At 36.9% G+C, this 18,332-nt stretch overlaps 1 protein-coding gene across 3 annotated transcripts in view; it reads left to right on the top strand.

The window, feature by feature from the left end:
• LOC308194891 (uncharacterized protein) overlaps positions 1–18,332 on the top strand; it is a 709,819-nt gene that overhangs the window by 176,219 nt on the left and 515,268 nt on the right. The window lies entirely within an intron of this gene.

Below are 18,332 nucleotides of genomic sequence, written 5' to 3'. Positions count from 1 at the left end.
GTTTCGGGACAGCAGATGTCTCCTGCATAATAGATGAGCACAACATTGCATCATCATCCTCCCTGAAACCTTCTTTTAAATACCTGTATACTATTATTCTGTAGATGGAATAAATACAGGTTGTTATTATTATTATTATTATTACTATTACTGCTAGTAGTAGTAGTAGTAGTATTTGGTTGTGTTGTTGTTTCTGACTGTTTTTCCAGGTTCCAATATTTTGTTAGTTCTGATCTGGATTCCTTCTGTTAGTCCATTCTGTATTATACAAAAAGGAGATGAAAATGTTAAACCATTTTTTTCACCTGTAAAATGTGCAACGTTATGATTTTTAAGCTGAAGTTAGATTTCACTTAGAATATTGAAATGATGACACAATTTTAGAAGAAGGGTTAACATGCAATCAAAATAGAAGATTTCACCAAGATAGGGTAATTTTTTTTTCCTGGGAGGTGGGTGGGTAATGCTTTAGGATAACAGAGATTACGCATTTCTAAAATTCTGACAGCCTAATACAAGATTAATTATTTGAACACCTTTCATTTAAATATTTCATAGGAAAAAAAAAAAAAGAAAAAAGCAAGATTAAGAAAGAACAAACTATTTCCAACAGTACAATGAGATAACCTTGTGTGAAACTCATTGTGGCACAGATGGCAAGTATAGATTCTATACAACAATAATAATTACTAGTTCCTTGACTTCTCCCTAAGGTTAAAAAAAAAAAAAAAGAAATCATTAATAACCACCATTGTCCTAAGTCTTTGGCATGTGAGCTTTAACTTCCGAAGAACACTATTAATAAACAAACACAGATAAATAACATGGTACAATCAATGAAATTCAGGCAGGATTGACTCTTACAACCTGCTCGTTAAAGACAGAAAATATGTCTGTAAAGAGATCTTTTTTATTTAAGAAGATGACAAGAAGTATGTGGCCTGGTCTTAGCCATAAAACACAAGCACTTCATGCTGTCCTGAGTTAATCAAAGTTCAGCGAGAAGCAGAACTGACATATGGAAATCTGCAGCCTGCCATCTCAACATTAGAAAAACGAGTCTCCTTGTTGGGATGAGTCATTTGACTAGCACTGCAGAAGTTATATGTTTTCTTATCTTCCAGGAGAACATTCCCCTCATGTTTTCCATCTTGATTCATGATTCACTCATGATCATTTGATGATCCTAAAAGAACAATGACCTTCTTCTTGAAAGCATGCAGCCAGTACTGGAAGTGCTCACAGGCAGCATGAGAGGAATACCAACTAGGTTAGAAACATAAACAGGAAATTCAATAAGGCTTGATTTTGTAACACAGGAGTCAAGGGGCAGCTTTGTCACTGCCTGGCATAATTGAGTCCTAAGTGAACTCAACAACAAAAAGGGAGAGAATGAAAAAAAAAAAAAAGAAAGAAAAAAGGATACACTACATAATTTCCATAATTTCAGTAAATGGTTTGGTGCTGGTTTTCTGAGCAAGACTCTCCTGTCCTTTATAATTGTTCCTTGTAGTCAATATGTTTTCAAATTATTTATTTTGGATAAATGAGACTATCTTTAAAATTTTTGCCTGTGGAGTAACACTGACTATTTTTTTTTTACCAAAATTATGCTTACAGATAATGAACCACATTATTTCAAAGCAAATAGGCAGGAAATAGGTACTTATTGGAAGAAAGAAAGAAAAAAAAAAGTCTTTTTTGCATCTCAGAGATGGGCTGGTTTGTATAGACACTGTAATGAGAATGAAAGTAAAAGTCACTAAATTTCTAAGTCTGAAAAGCAGATGGTGAACCCTCAAATCATTATGAAAACTGACCTCAGGTTTTCATGGTTTCCCAGGATTTTCTTCAGTTTGTATTTGGTGAAATGGAGGTTTGCCTGGAGTGAACAGTGGTAATGAGCACATTCCTTTTGTGTGATTGTAATAATTCATATTTCAAAACAGTGAAGAAAAGAGTGTCTGACTAAACAAAAATTAGCTACGTTTGGAAAATTACTTATTATTCCCATCAGAGGCTGGGACACAGCATACACATTTTGAACATACCTCAGGTTGCACATCATGAAAACAAAACAAAACAAATGCACCTTTGTGTTTCTTAGTGTTTCCTGGTAAGGTAAGGCACAGGGACAAACACTTGTTTGAGGGGTGCACCGAAATGCAGGGACATTGCACATCAGGCCCGCACGCACTGTCCGCTTCAGAGAGGGGTTCTGCAGTACAGCGGTTTGTGCAGCTGAGGAAGAAGAAATCTTTGATGTGAGAGATAACCATCTTCTCAGAATGGCAATTTGCTCCTTCCCCTGCAGTATTTAGCACACCGGGGAACACGCAAAGATTTGGGAGAGTTTTAACTGTGTGGTCCAGATACTCAAGTGTGCGCTGAGAATCTGCATGGTTTTCATTTGCGTTCAAAAATAAGATGGTGCCTTTTTCTAGTCTACTGTGGATAAATTCAGTGGTCTCCTAGATGTTAATAGAAGTCAGGCAAGATCAGCACAGACCAACACAGAAATCATCCCATAGCAATGTTTAAATTAGTAAAGAAAAATGTGGTCACTCCATGTAACACCCTGTCCCTTTTGCCCCCTTGTTTTTAATTCTTATTAATACAAATTATTTGAGCATTACTATATTGGCTGTAATTACCTTTCATCTTTCTCCTTTTGATTTGCATATTGTCAAACTCCATTACAACAGCTGCATGAAAGCTGGAAATGGTTTACTTGTGAGTTCCAAGTGCATATCTTTGTTGCAGTGTAAACTGAAAGATCACAAGTCATCTATTCACTTGATGTGTGTCCTATTAATTGCACTTGTAATGTGTAAAGCGTACTGAAGTTATCAGATAAACTGTGCTGAGTACTGGTAGAACATCAGATGTGGCTGAATTATATTCACAACACATGACAATGTAAGAAAATGGTTTTGACAGCTTATAAAAAACTTTTGATATGGATCCAGCTCACTCTTCCGTTAATTGGCAGTGACATGCTCACCTCCACTGCTCCTTCTGCTGGCCCCTTTGCTTCGGAGAGCAGGGAAACCTGGCAAATCCCTGTGCGTTCGTGGGACTCGCTCCTCCCAGGCACGAATGTAGGGATTCTTGTCTTGCTTCTTGCATTTGCGTCTCTTAATTCCTTCAGAAGGTGTGTTTATACTGTATCATTTCTCTAAAGAAACACTGTCAAGATGAAAAATGAAAGGCCTGGCAGTTAGAAAAAAATTAAGACTGTGAGACTCAGATTTAGCTTTATCTTGCATCGTGAAAAATTGATGAATAACAGCTGCAGGATTGGTATTTGCCTAATCCCGTGAAGTGTTGACTCCTCTGAGTGATAAAATGCACCCTAAATTCCTGCACTGTAAGGGAATATATTTTCCCTTTGTTTTAATTTATCAGAAGACTTACTGTGTTGCACCAAAGTCTCATCATTCACTCTCTGCTTTTCCCAGGGTTGTGATTATTTCCTGATACATATGTTGAGCTTATACCACCCCCTACGTCAGTGCTTCCAGCAATGGTTAACAGGACTTAGGTGTGTCTTCTTTCAACCAGACATCGGAAAACAAAGAGTGGGGAAAAAAAACTTGTTTTAAAGTGACTTGTTCAGCATCAGATTGGAACATTGATGACTTTCTAGGAGGTATACTTTCATAGTTAGCTCCCTGAAGTTAAAATATTTCCTCCTAGGTTCAATACATGAAATTATGAAGTGTGGGAGAAAAGGAAGAAAAAATACAGTGTCTTACATATGGATGTTATGAAATAGGAGCTTTCAAAATACTTAGCCTTTGTGAGAATTATTACAGCTGAAAAAGCTGAGCAACCATTTTAGCTGTAGTAATTCTTACGGAGGGGCAGGAAAGCAAGATGGCAGGACAAACAGAAAGTAAAGTATTAGTTACAATAACATTCTTTTGAAGAAGTATTTCTCTAGAATTTTCTCTCTAGAAATCTTGGCACAGTTTCAAATTTCAAATCTGCTTTTATTTGCTACAAGAAATTGTGTTCAATAAACTGCTTTTCCCCTAAAATTTGTTTCTAAGCAGAAATTTTCAAAACAGAATCGCTCAGCAAATAGTTAAAAAAAATAGTTAAATGGCTGTTTTACTATTGAAGCAAGAGATACCCATTAATCTCCAAGAATAATTCAGTGTTTACTTTCATCCTGTGTATTTGTTGCATACCACTCAATGTGAAGTAGATGTAAGATGTTAGAAATGCAATAGCAACCCTACATAAGGGCCAGATTTTGTAAAGGGACTTTCATATCATGTGGCTAAAACACAACCGAAGTGGAATTTTGGCACTGAAAATAATAATAATAATAATAATAATAATAATAATAATAATAATAATAATAATAATAATAATACAGATAATACAGAAGATCCTTTCCACTGGCATCTTCATTCAGTTCCAGATTCACTTTTGCCTGAAGACATGCGAAGGTACCTACAGGGTCATAGACATGCAACAGTTAAGTAACTGCATTCTGCTGTCCAAAATATTCCCAAGAAGTGCATTTCCAAAACCCCTGTGAAGATATTCTTGAAACAGAATATCATCATCTCATGCATAAATATTTGTGCTGGGAAGACTTTCACGTAAATAAAGCTTGGAACACAATCAGGCAGTAAAGAAGAGGTATGTTACTTTTATAGATAAGAAATGTTTTCAGAGAGTTGAAAACCAAAAAAAAAAAAAATGTTTTTCAGAGTGTAGATGGGTGGACTGATTATTTCACTGTGGAGGATATTGCTTCCTAAATTAACAAATTTTATGTATTCCTGCAGTACATCATTTTTTTGTTCTACAGAATGTACTTAGAGTTAGTGTCCCAAACTTACCCTGATGTAAATCAACATAGATCATTGAGCACAGTGTAGTCCACACTGATTTTATAAACTATCAGTCTGCGTTGTAGAGTTATTTCTATTTTCTCTTTTTGAGAAGAGATTGCACTATGATACGGGTCCCAAAAGGTTTGACAGTATCATTTTTGAAACTATTTACATTCCTGACACTGCATAATAAAATTTTTATTCTGTTCTTTTGTGACTTTTTTATTGCTCACTTTTGAAACATCATGTTTTATTATCTTTCAGTCCTGTTATCAATAGTGAGCAATAAGACGACTGTAATGACCTATTTTAATAAGGCTATTACAGGTTTCTATGTTGATTTAACATACATAAGTGTAGTAAAATAGTTTATGAGGAATAAACAGCTGAGTGATATCACATTCATATCCTGGGAGATAAAGTGATTGTATATGAGAAATAAATAATTGAGCAAGACACAGTTGGGTGATTTCAGTTTCCAAACTCCTAAGAAGCAGTGACGAGTCTGTCAGACACCTCAGGGCTCTATACTTGGATTTAGGCACTTTATGGCTTGGTGTCACATACAAACTTCATATGTACACATGCATTAATATGGATATAGGCATGTAAAGGAGAGATTTCTTTTTCCGAATTGTCTGACTCCTCAAGGGTGAAGGGCTTCCAAGCTCCCTTAGGCATCTGCTTTCTGCTCTGGCACGGACAGGACCATTCGGGAGCTGGTGGGCTTGTATGGTCTGAGAGTAGACGTGCATACTCAGAAGAGATCTGTTTATACAAATGTTTACCTCCCATCCCTGTATTGGTGTTGCGTGCACGTGGAGTGTTGGCACTAAGGGCTGGAGAAGGCGATGCATCATGCTGTCTCGTTTCTCCTCACAAAGGTATGCGGAGTATACTTCAAAGCCTAGCACTGAGGTTGACTCTGCTGTGGTGATTGTGTACATTCATCTGCTTAGTAATACACGTACAGACTTCTTTATGGGCAAACGTGCCTCAGATGTGACTGATCAAATACCACCGAGCCAGCATTTAAGGATGCGTGTTTACCTTTGGGTCCCATTTTTCTGTATTAACAGCTGGCAACATGAACATTTATTGGCTGTTTTCTCTCTTGCTCGCTCGCTCACTAACATCCTCGCTACTCGGCTATTTGGACATTGGTATTTTCCGAGGGATACATTTGTTTTCAAAGCCAAACTGCACATGACTAAAATAACCCATTATTCCCCATTAGAACACTCAGCATTTGCTCTTGGGTTTTTGCAGAAAGAATCACACAATCAGAAAGGAGAAATGCTGTAGCATGACCAATCACCTACCACAACTGATGGAGACTGTATTGACAATTCTAGGAAAAGCATAAGTATTTATTACCCCCCACGAATTTTCAGAAAACAGTTTTTTTGTCCTAGATTCAAAGACATCAAACTATCTCCCTAAATGGATAGTCATGTAATTTCAAGTAAATGTCCTCTGTTTCCCCAATTGTGTCAAAATTAATAGGTAAATTTAGAATTTGATTTTTATTTTGCACAATAATTTAATAGGAAATGAATTATATGAATTCCGTTGGCAAAACTATGATGTTCATCACACAGGAATTAACTGCGAACAATATTCTGAGCAGAAGGAAGCCAACTGCAAATTTTAAAATCATGTTAATAAACTACGTGTAGTATAACATAGTCAAAGTAGTATGGTAATATAGACATACAGCTTTCAGTTTTCTCAGAACAACATACAAAAGCCATGAAATATATTTCATACTACTGTTTTCACTACTTCTGTCAGACTATATTTTCACTACTGTCATTAAACTCTTAAATTCTTTAATAGAAGAACTCTATTTTCATTCACTTATGTAGAAAGTGAGCATGCTTGGATCATGGAAAAAAAAATCCTAATTAGAACAAGGAAATTTTTTAAAATGAACACCCAGGACCCATGATGCTACAAATAATAAACACCTGTAATCCAACAGGGATGAACTTTCAGTTCTTTTACAATGCACTCACTCCATTTGTGTCAACAAGAGGCTTGCTACGTGGAGGTCACTTGCCAAAACATACGGGTGGTTGCTGTATCTTCGTAAGGCAAGCGAAATCAGCCCGAATGGTTGTTTTAGCAATTTGATGTACAGTAGCTGGTGTGTTATAAATCCATGGTGCTAGCATAATGAGCAGTAATTTAAGAGTACAGTTAGTCACTAGGCTTGATGAGTGAAAGAGACATTGGAGCGTGAGCAGACACTCGCCTCTGTTGCTCTTTTCTTCCTCCGCTCAGCTAGACAAGATTGGCGCAGCCTCTGAAAACCCTACTGCATGCAGAAACAACCTGAATTTTAGCTCAGACCAAAAGAGATAATAAAATATTTGAAATGTAGATAGTAGTTCCTATACAAAAAACTCACATTTGTTTTCGGTGTGTGTCTTTCCATTTTATTTTGTTAGTTATCAGTATGTATTTCGGATATCTTTTTGCATCCCATGCTATTCTATAACAAATAGGATGGAATAACAAATTATCAGGAACCTTCCAGTGATAGAAAAATAGATTATAATAATCATACGCTATGCATGGCCTTTTTATGAGCTACCATCAGAAATGTCTGTGCATTATGCACTTATTCTATGAAATTGCAGTGCTGTACGTATTCCAGAGATAGCATAGAGGGGACTCTTCCCAGTATGTTTCAGTTTATTGTTTATTTTGGCATATATTCTAAATAACAGACAGGACTTGGGGATTTTTTTTTTTTTTATATTAATGCTATGCTATGTATGGAAATATACAAAAAGATGTCTTGACTGAAATAAGCCAAGCTCTTTGACTACTGTATTGACATTTATGCTTGAGAAAGTTCAGGCCTGGGAGCTCTTGCACAGCAAGTTAAAAGGCCAACACCAGCCTCTGACCCAAAAGGGAACATTTCAGTTCAGGCTCAATCAATTGAAAATGCAGGGCAAAATAGGCCTTCAGATGGCACAGGCTGCATTACAAGATACACAAATGCTTTCCATCAAGCTGAACTAATTCAGGTTTAGATTTCAACTGTGTATGTAGAGTAATTATAATTTATTTATGACCTATTAAGCAGATTGTTTCCAATGTGTAAGAAATCCTAATTAGGACCACTGTTTTTAAAAAAGGAATCTCGCACTTTCTTTTATTTCCTGTCATCAAAGGCACAAAGAGAAGGCTTTCAGTTTTGTGTTTGTTTAGTTTGGTTTGCTTTTTTTCCATGCTGTCTATTGAATGTCAAGAGGCCATACGCTCCTGTTGTAAAGTCGGGTCTTTGAAGTCTCCAAAGAATTTCAGAATTATAATAAAGGGTTTATTTCTCAAAATACTAGTTCCCTGCTGAAATCCTGATTCCCGAGGGACCTGTAATGCCAAACCATCTGTAAGGGCTGTTATTTTGCAAGCAAATTTACTGGGGGGGAGGGGACTGAGCGTGGGGGAAACAGCATTAAATAATGCTTGGGAGGTTAATGTATGCTCCAGTGCCTCGTGAAGAGACAATGCCATAAACAGAAAGTCTTCCAAACTCGTTCCCATCCACACTCCTGGCCTAGCTGCTGCCCCTAAACGGGCCTTGCAGTGGAAGAACAAGAGTCCATAGACTTCTGGGGACGTGAAGCCATACAGACCAGGATCTGTGTTAGTAGGCACAGCTCAACACGAGGTAACAGACAAGTAGGTGAAGGACACAGAAAATATTTAGAAGCACTGGCTTATAAAAGTCTATTAATATACTTTATAATTTTAATTATACTGTAATGTAATGTGCAGAGTGGCCTAAAGCAAGCACAGTGCACTGGCTGGACAGCCAGGTCTGCCTGATACTGAGATAGGCTTTGCAGCTTTCCCCAGGCTGTTTTGTGCCTCAGCCTGTGCCAGGGGTCTGGGCAGCAGAGTCCAGTCCTGGGACATGTACGTGGTCCTGAACTTCCCCTTACCTTCCACCAGGTTTGGCCTCAAAGTATCATTTGCTGTGAAAACTTACTTTGGTGTGATTGAGGCCGATCAGTTTCTTGCTTGCTCGATTGTGCTTGCTAGATGCCTATTTTCTTCTGTTACTTCATTTGAACATCCGTACCTTAGACTTGTAACACAAAGACGCATATACAAAGTATGTTTACTTGCATCCCATGACTTTGCTTTTCTGCTTCCTGATCATAAAATTGCCTTTCTCAGGGGCAGGGGCATTAATGGTGGTAAATATACGTTCGTATGCTCCCTGTGTGGCTGTGCTCATTCTCTCTTTCCATGAGAGAGAATCAGCAGGGTTTGGTACGCGATACATCTCAGAGCAGTGCCCAAGCAACCCTCGTGGAAGCCTCTGTTCTTTCAGATAAATTAGTAAAAGCAATGGGGTGGATCCATCCTATAGGAAGATGTATTGCGGCAGACGAATGCAACTAGGCTGGGTGACACCAGAGCATCGGGAGATGTGCTTGGGCTGATGGGCTGCAAGCACCAGAGAGGAGTGCTGGTCATGCCCGTAGTGGTGAGTCTGAAAGAAAAAGAAGGCTACTGCTGAGACTGAAGGCTTCGTTGTATCAGGATTGAAGTCTCTCCCCTCTGCACCTGGAAGTATACATTTTCTTCTTCCAAGGGAAGTTTTCTTGTGTATACTGTATTTCAAAAGCAAGAAAACAAAATTGACTGTATTTGCTTGTACAGCTTTTTTGTAAATGAGAAACTGTAAAGCTACTTTTTAGTTATTGAGAGTGCAAACAAACGGATGGTGGGTCAAAGCTCACTCCTTTCATAGTCTTTTATTTCTTCAGTATAGATTTGATTTCTGCATAGATTTGATATTATCTAAACTGCTTTGCTTTAACGCTGTCATGTCGTTCTCTATATGGGTCCTGCCAAAAGAATATTGACTGTTGACTGTTTTCCTCTAAGGCTTTAAGGTATGTTTTCAAAAGTGCCTCTAGGGTTTTTTGTTTCGTCTCATAACTCAAAAGAAATCTTGCATGTGCGCTCTCTCTTTCTTCCTCTTTACATTCATCAAAAATGAACAAAGGCCGGTGTGGACAGCGAGTTACAGTCATACATAAACCATACGTCTATCTCAGGTTATTATTGTGAAAACTCCACTTTGTTGCAGCCTCTTTTGTATACCAACACGCTGAAAGTCACCAGGGGCGCAGCAAAGGAGGAGCCGCCCTTTGTTGCTGTGACGGCTTGGTTATCGCGGCTGTGCACGGGGATGGCAGGCTGATAGCACAGAGCTCCAGAAGCTTGGCCACGTACCCGTGTCCTGCCACATCACAGCGCTGCCGGTCCCTCTCAGTGGATCTGAAAGGTCTCTCTGTAATGGCAAACAGCTTCCACCAACTTCCCGGGGCTCCAGAAATGCTAATCAGCAGTTCTAGTCTGCAGCACATTTATTACACCCTGACGTACTGGAGACAGCCTGTTACAAATAGAACTGCCGAGTGAAAAATGCTGTTCCAGTGTTTTATAATAAAGTGCACCAATTAGATGCATTCATTAGGACAAACTGCTTGTCTTTTCTTATATTAGATCTTTTAAAAGGCACAATGCATTTCATAGCTCATTCTGCTCTGTATTATTATTAATTGAACAGGGCACATTACAAAGTTTTAATCCAATAACTGTAAATACATAATGAATAATATTTCCTTGGAGGCTATCGAGGTTGCAGCAGCTTCCTCCACAGCTTTGCATACTCAGAGTAAGATATATTGTCGTAAAGTCCCCTCTTCCCTTGCTGTAGGTTCCCCACAGGTATTGCAGGGACATCATCGGAGCAAAGAATATCATGTGTGCAGTCAAAGACAAATGTGTCATTTTTTAAAAAGCAAATTAGGAGACAAACCTAAAATGCAGCCTTTCAACTTGCTCTTGTTGAAAAGGGTCACATGCACCAATTCTTCATGTTGTCTTGCAGATCCCTGGATGCCAAAAGGAAAACAATGTTTTAATTTTAGCAGCATGAGGATTCCTAACTGCAGTATATTATTTATAAACGGTAAATGGCAAAGACTAAATGAAGACAAAAGGAAACATTCTGTTCCTCTCTGGGGGAGCACAACATTATTATACAAGGTTGTGATTGGGCATAGTAAGATGAATTGAGCTGCTGTTTCTACTGACAAGAACATTACTTCTTAGATTCCTACTTATACATGAAATAGCTGGCACTCCCCAGTTATACTTAATGTAACGGATATGATCTACATCAAAAAGACTCTAAACTCAAAAATGCAGGTGTGTGTATAAAAGATGACTCAAGGGCACATGGAGAGATTCCTGTTTTTATTGTACACAGTAATATTCCCATACAGAGTAAGTGTTTGCAGTAACTTATGCTTGGACAGTACTCAAGGTGCTTAGTAGAGCTAATTAGCTTCAAGAGAAGTAGTGCATTAATACAGTCCTACAACCACTAATGTAGTCATGTAACTTCCGATTCTGAGCTATTTTATGGCCATTCAGCATGAAGGATGGTCGCAGAGAGCTAAGGGTTCTGTACGTGCCCTTGTAGCCCTGCCTATTAACCTGCTGAAAGTTACAGCAAGATGAGTTACTTTCAGAAACTCAGATTTGGGTTCTTAATTGATGAGATCTCTTTTTATAGAATCTAGGCCTTTGGCACCTCTGAATACTTGGTCCCATAGTGTTCTTTTCCCAAGACCTGATCCTGTGACAATTTAAGACAATAGGAGGGAATTTCAAGAGGAGTTCTGCATCTATTCTCTTTTCCCCTGAAAATATCTCAGAGCTGTTTTAAAAATTTCAACAGGGTCAGATCATAGTGAAATGTAGCATTAAGGTATATACTGAGTGGTTAAGAAGAAGAAAATGGAAAAACTTCAAAGTATGCTAGCTACAGAAAAGCTGGAAGCCTTGGAACTGGTTTTCAGAACAGGCAGCAAATCTAAAATTTGCTGTTCATTGGTTTTTGTGATACCACCAAATGCATTATGTTGCTAAGCACTGCTAGGAGTCTGTGGATATCTAGGATTATTAAAGATTTCATTCTTTAATTTCCATCACTTTATCATCTTTCTGTTAACTGGATGGTGATGAGTCTGCAGAAATGCAGTACTGTAGCACGTACCTCGAAGCAGGGAGAGTGAACCTACAGCGCCATACTTTGTGTAAGTCAAGTACTTCTCAACAGTTTTGGAAGCAAAAATTACAGTGATGCATGCTTTTTTTTCTGGCAGAATAGGTTCAAATATTTATCCCATTAGATTGAAACGTTTCCAGCCTTTACCTAGGCCAAGAAGGAAAAATCATAAATTTCATGACTGTGAAGGTTTCACTGCTGAGGGCATATTCCATGAAATTGTTTCTGTTGGCATAGCGAGGGCTGGTTAGACCACATAGTAGGTTTTGAAAAGTGACTTGATGCCTAAAGATGAAATGTAGACACCTAAATCCTAACTGTAATCCTAAAATTGAGCTCAACTGTTGCCCAACTCTGGAGGTACCTGTCCTCCATAGATGCCCCCTTATTAATCAGAAGATTCCTCGAGCATGAATAAATGGACTTTTAAGCTTATCTAATTACAACTTTGTCTGTGGAAGACTGAGCAGATCTACAGTAACTGCCTACAGGATGTTTACTTTGTAAAGATGTCTTATCCAAGAATGAGCTTCCCTACACATAGAGTGGTAGTAACTATTTTCATGTAAGGACATAAGGAAGAATCAGAACATCGACTGCTGTACGTGTTTCCACACATTCATGTAGGCACGCTCTTCAGAAAAGCAGTGATGAAAAATACCCTCAGGATGTGTGATCACCAGCGTCAAATCAGTTTAATCGAGGAAACCGAGAGGACCTCTTCCTTCAGCTACGTTTTATAAGAAAACTGTGTCATAAAGAGAGAAAGCAGGTCCCCCCTACTTTCAGTAGAGTTTTCCAGAAGCATCCTCTCTCAGTAGCCCTGGGGGGACATCTCAGTTCCAAGGGGAGAGCAGGACATGCTACGACCTTTTCCAGGAGCCTTTCCTATGAAAAGGAAGTTGGTAAGAATACCACCCAGAATGGCAGTGTGCAGTCTAAAGCAATCTCCAGACTCTGCATTAATACACCTGACATATAGACAGGCTTCTGTATTATGTCATATCAGCAGATTAAAAAAAAAAAACGTGTCTGAGATTATGGAATTTGGGTTGGGTCTGCTCATAAGAAAACCCAGAGATGTTGGGAAAAAGAAACGAGTGCTTACGTTTGGGAGCTTAATAATTCAAGCTGGAACATAGGAAGATCAACTTCGAGCATCTTCTGTAACTTTATATTAATGAAATGGAATGAAATGCTTGAATGAAAAACTCTCACATAGGCAAAGCAAGGACTTAAACCTGACTGCCATAGTTCAGGTAACAATTTATTCATTTCTTCTTAACTAGAAATAACTTTTGCTCCTCCTTTCTCCAAAGTAATCTTTCACAAGAATTACACGTCTGTGAAACTATTCTAAATTTTGCTTTGTTTTTGTTGTTTCTGTAATACACTGTAAAATGACATTTTAAAATATTAAAAAGTTTTAAAAAGAAAAATCATCTTATACTGAATGTCAAGTCAGTTCTAATTAAAACACAGTATGGTTCAAGTGCCATATAGCATTCTGCAAAACTGTGGTTATTTTAAAAATATTTAAATATTTTAGAACTATTTAAAGTAAAGTTGGAATACAGAAAGTCTTCAGCAGAGAGATCCAGGTATAAGAATTACCAAAGCAATCAGAACATCTCAGGAGGCAATTTCTTTAACACCAACATAAAATATCACTTACAAATAACAAATCATCGTACACTAAACAACTCTCAAGTATCACTGTTGTTTGGTTTTGTTTGTTTGTTTGTTGAAAGCCCATGAACTGTTGTTGTAAGGTGAACTGTGCAGAAGGATGTGATTCTAGGTCACTGAAAGCAGCATCTAAAGACTAAGCATCTAAAGATTTTTTTATACGAGCTGAATCATTTAATAGATGCTTTAAAGTCTCTGAAAAAAAAAAGTTTATTAAAATCCAGGTAGCATTTATTTTGTGGTTATCTGTGTATGAGTTTCAAATTCAGTGTAATAGTTCTTGTCCTTCTGGCTTTCACAGTGAATCGAACACTTAACTCCCTTCAGTAATTTTGGAAATCTCGATTTGTAGTAATTACGGTAAGAGCCACTACTTGATAGAAAGAAAGGATAGTTAGGTAAGTTAAAGAAATGTATCTATATTCCTTTTAAAATAATGAGCACACACAAATAAAAGGGAAATTCTTGCCAGAATTCAACAACTCCCTTTTTCAATTTGCATATTAAATTGCACATCTACCAGTACTGTTAATTCAGCAAAATAAGAACTTCTTCTATAAGTAATTACATTATTAGTCTACCTTGGCAGTAATGATCCTAAGGTGAAGGTAGCAAGAATCATATTTCTAGCAGTGTCTCCTTTTTAATAATTAGTTGTAAAATTCTGTTGTACCTTTTCTGCTCTTGAGAACTTTTCTCTCATCTTCTGCACTGAGCCGTATTTAAACAAAAAGGCAGATTTCTGCTAAAAAAGCAGATTTCTCCAGATTCTTTTTCTTAACACTTGTTCAGCGTGTCTGAAGCCAGTATTCTCACACATTTTTCAGTTGCAAATTGCTTTACCAGACACTATTTTCATTTTCATTAAACTTTTCCATATTATTTCGTCTGCTCTGTGTAATATGAAAATAGAAATAATGCTCTTATTTACAGAATCACAGAATCATCTGGGTTGGAAGAGACCTCCAAGATCTCCTAGTCCAACCTCTGACCTAACACTAACAAGTCCTCCACTAAAAGCTTTAACCAATTAGGATAGCAAGGACACTGGGAAAGTAACAACAAAACCATGACCAAAGAAACAAGAATAAGGAGATACCTGTCCCTCTCCCACTATGGCTCTCACAAAAATAATAGTTTTTCACAATCTAGCAAACATGGTTAATGTACTACTTACCAAGTGTCTTGATAGAAGTTTTGTCTTGGTTTTGCTTCCAGGTTTCTTTTGGCATTTATCAAATTAAAAATATTGCATTTTGTTAATATTAAAATATTCTCTGTTGTCTCCTTACTGCCCTTGAAAAGAAAAAATCTGTTTTATTTATTTATTTATTTATTTATTTATTTATATATCTGCCACCTTTATCAATTAAAAAAAAAAAAGAAAAAAAATCACAGGTATGAATTTACGTGATATGTTTTCTAGCAAATCCTAGAAAGATGGAGCCTACTATAATCTCTCAAAAGACCATCAGCTGTTGTTTATTGTGTATATTGACCAGAGGCTAGAAAAAGCAGTCCTTCATCATGGATCAAAAGTTACCTTTGCACTTGCTTTTTTTCATCACCTAGAAAGATGCTGCACTCATGTTCAAAAATGAACATGTAGAACCCAGAAAAGAAAAAACAAAAACAAAAAAACACAATAAATTGTTGAGACTGCTTCACTGAATACAATGAGATGGTGAAAATGAATTCCTTTTCATCCTGATGGTTTCTTACCACACATTGTTGCATTTTATGAGTCACTCCATGCTGTACAAAGAAAAGGCTTGCCGCTATAATTTAGAATGTAAACTCATTTTTTATTTTAAAACAAAACAAAACAGAAACAAAGGTAGAGAGATCAGTGTCAACAGTACATTATTATTTGTGTCTTCTCACCTGTCATTAATACCATTTATTTATTCTAGGTCATGCAGGCATGAAGCAGTAATTACTTGCTTTTGTTTAGACAAGTCATTCCATTTACAACTACAGCAATTAGAGATTTTTAAAGAGGAAATTTAATTATATAGCTTATAACTTTTCTCTTTTTAGTTCTAGAAATGTCATGCTCTTAGCTGCAGTTTTTACCTAGCATGTAGTTTATTCAGTACATACCAGGATGACATCATTTCTTTTTACCTCATATACAGACTCAAACACTACTTTGTGCTATCAAGTCTTCTTTCACCTTTCGAGTTCTTACAAGTATTGAATTCAGGGAATAATTCCCATTTGATATATTTGAAGTTGTGGTGAGGTTGGAAATGTTTTCTATATATATGCACAAGTATCAATGTCAGACAAAGTAACATAATTTTTATAGTTTCCTATTCTTCTTGCCTTATTTTTTCTTTTCCTAAAGAAACGGAAGCAATATACTCTGCTTACACGGTCCTAGGGAATATTAACTTCAAGGGTTGCACAGAAATTTGAGGGGTACAGCAAAGCAGACAGAAAAGGTATCTAAAGGAAAATGGGAGATCACTTGTAAAAAGCAAAGCCAGTATTAGAGAGGAAACTTAAATGGCTTCCCTATTCTTCAGTGAGCAGTATGGTCACACATTTGTCACTCAGTAGTCTAAAATAAGCAGAATTGATAAGCAACACTGTGCATTACTAACAGTACTTGCACAACGTTGACTAGCTACGAGAATCATTTAATATAATCAGTCTTTTATTTTTTTTTTTTCCACAACACTCATAAGTTAAGTGTTTGCAAATGTTATCTTGGCACTGCCAGAAACAGATTCCCATTGACCTCAATATGTCACCAGAAAGGCTTTCTGGCAATTCTTTTGTTTCCCATATGGCATCTTCGTGTGTCAGAAAGGCAAGTGTTCTCTTATTTCTTCAGACAAGCAAAACACTCTTTTTTATTGTTACAAAATATTTATTCATGTCACAGCACTTTACAAAGTAGTATTTATTCTGCACCAAATAGCCTAAAGAAACAAACTTTCAGTTTAAAGAACTGTGTTTAGATTGAGAAGCTGAATTAGACAAGATCAACCTTATCCTGTCACATAATGTAGATGTTAATTGCATTTATTCAGTCAGATCATTAAAACATTGGAGAATCCTGCAGTCAGAATCTGCGAATTAGCATGGATAAATCCAAAGGAGATAGCAATTATATCAGAGATGCATATATATATATATGGAAGGTTTTTTTTTGGTATATGTTTTGGATTGTACTTCTGGTTCCTGTAGATGTGATCAGTGGTGTAACTCTAGGGAAATGCCAGAAAATGGGTATCAGGATGCTGCAGGTAAAATCCCCTCTCCCACTTCTGCTCCCAGCTATGGCTAAGACCTGGGCAGCAATTACCTGCTCAGCATTGTCTTGATGATGAAGATCTATATTAATAATATTAATCAAGTATGTGATTATATTAGTATTAAGGTAATAATATTACTAATAAAATTAATATTTTTACACAGTAACAGCTGCCACATTTGCTGATAGGGAGTCAATCTTACCACTGACTAATGATGGGTGAATTGTCCCTAGTCATACACACATGCAGGGACAGGTTTCACAGGTGCCAAAGCATGTCCTGGGTATGACCAGTGCTGCTTGCTGGACTAAAAGAGTCAAAACTGACACCAGCTTCCTCCTGGTTGGAACAAGTTTGCCAGAAGAATAAGGGAAGAATAGTAGAAAATGTTCAGTTAAGGGAGAATTGTCAATGTGAACAGCATTAAGAAAAGTAAAATCCTGAAACCTTTCATTACAGAAATTCAACTTTTATTTGTACTCTTTGGAAATAGCAAGATCTCATTCTGCCATTTTAGAAACAAACTTCTATTTTTCTAATTTTGTGGTATTGTGTTTGTAAACAAAACTTTCATTCTTAAGGAAAAAAAAGTAAAATGATTCTAAAGCATAATCTTATGTACTCGTATTTCACCCAAATAGTTCTTCTATTAACAGCAGAAAATACCCTCTGTTCAGTCCAAGCCATACTAAATGTTTCTGCACACTAAATGTTCTTGGACTGACCACTGTAGTTTTCCTGGTTCTGCTTTTATGCGTGTGCTAGACAAGAGTTAAGAAGTTGCTCCTATCTTTTGCTTACCGATGTAAATCAAGGATACCTTTCATTAAGTGACATTGCTCTAGTTTATCTGAGCTAGATTTTCAGATACTAAATTTTGCAGTAAAGTTTTGAGAAATAATTAGTAATATGCCTTTGGGAGAAGCCAGTCTTGATACTGTATTTGAATGGAATTTAAAGCTGTTAAATGCATATTATTGTATTTTTTTTGTTTTGCAGTCAGGTTGGTTGATAAAGTCTAAGAGTTAGTTAAAATTTGGAAGGGGACTTCCCAAATGATATGGTAGTATCAAAGATGATTCAAAGCAAAGTTGTGGCATGTCAATGATCTACTTAAATCACACAAGTATCAGAAGTTACTGAATATTTCTATTTAAATGGAAGCTGCTGAACACCACATCATTTGTGGGGAATACAAACTGTGTTTTTACAAGCATTGTTCTAGTCTGTCAGCTAAGAAACCCCTCTTACTGTTGACTCCAAATGTCTTTGTTGCAATATTTATAAACCTCCTCTCATGTATCTTTTAAGAAAATGTGAATTAGCCAAATAATGAAGCTAAAATTACAATCTGTTTGATAGCTGCTTGAATAGAAAATCAAAAACTTGCTGCTTTCCAGCCGCACGCTG

The sequence above is a fragment of the Anser brachyrhynchus genome (genome assembly GCF_964034855.1).
Source record: "Anser brachyrhynchus genome assembly, chromosome: 4".
Classification (NCBI taxonomy): Eukaryota; Metazoa; Chordata; class Aves; order Anseriformes; family Anatidae; genus Anser; species Anser brachyrhynchus.
The sequence above is the reverse complement of the archived record's forward strand: the minus strand, read 5'-3'. Positions and strand labels throughout refer to the sequence as shown.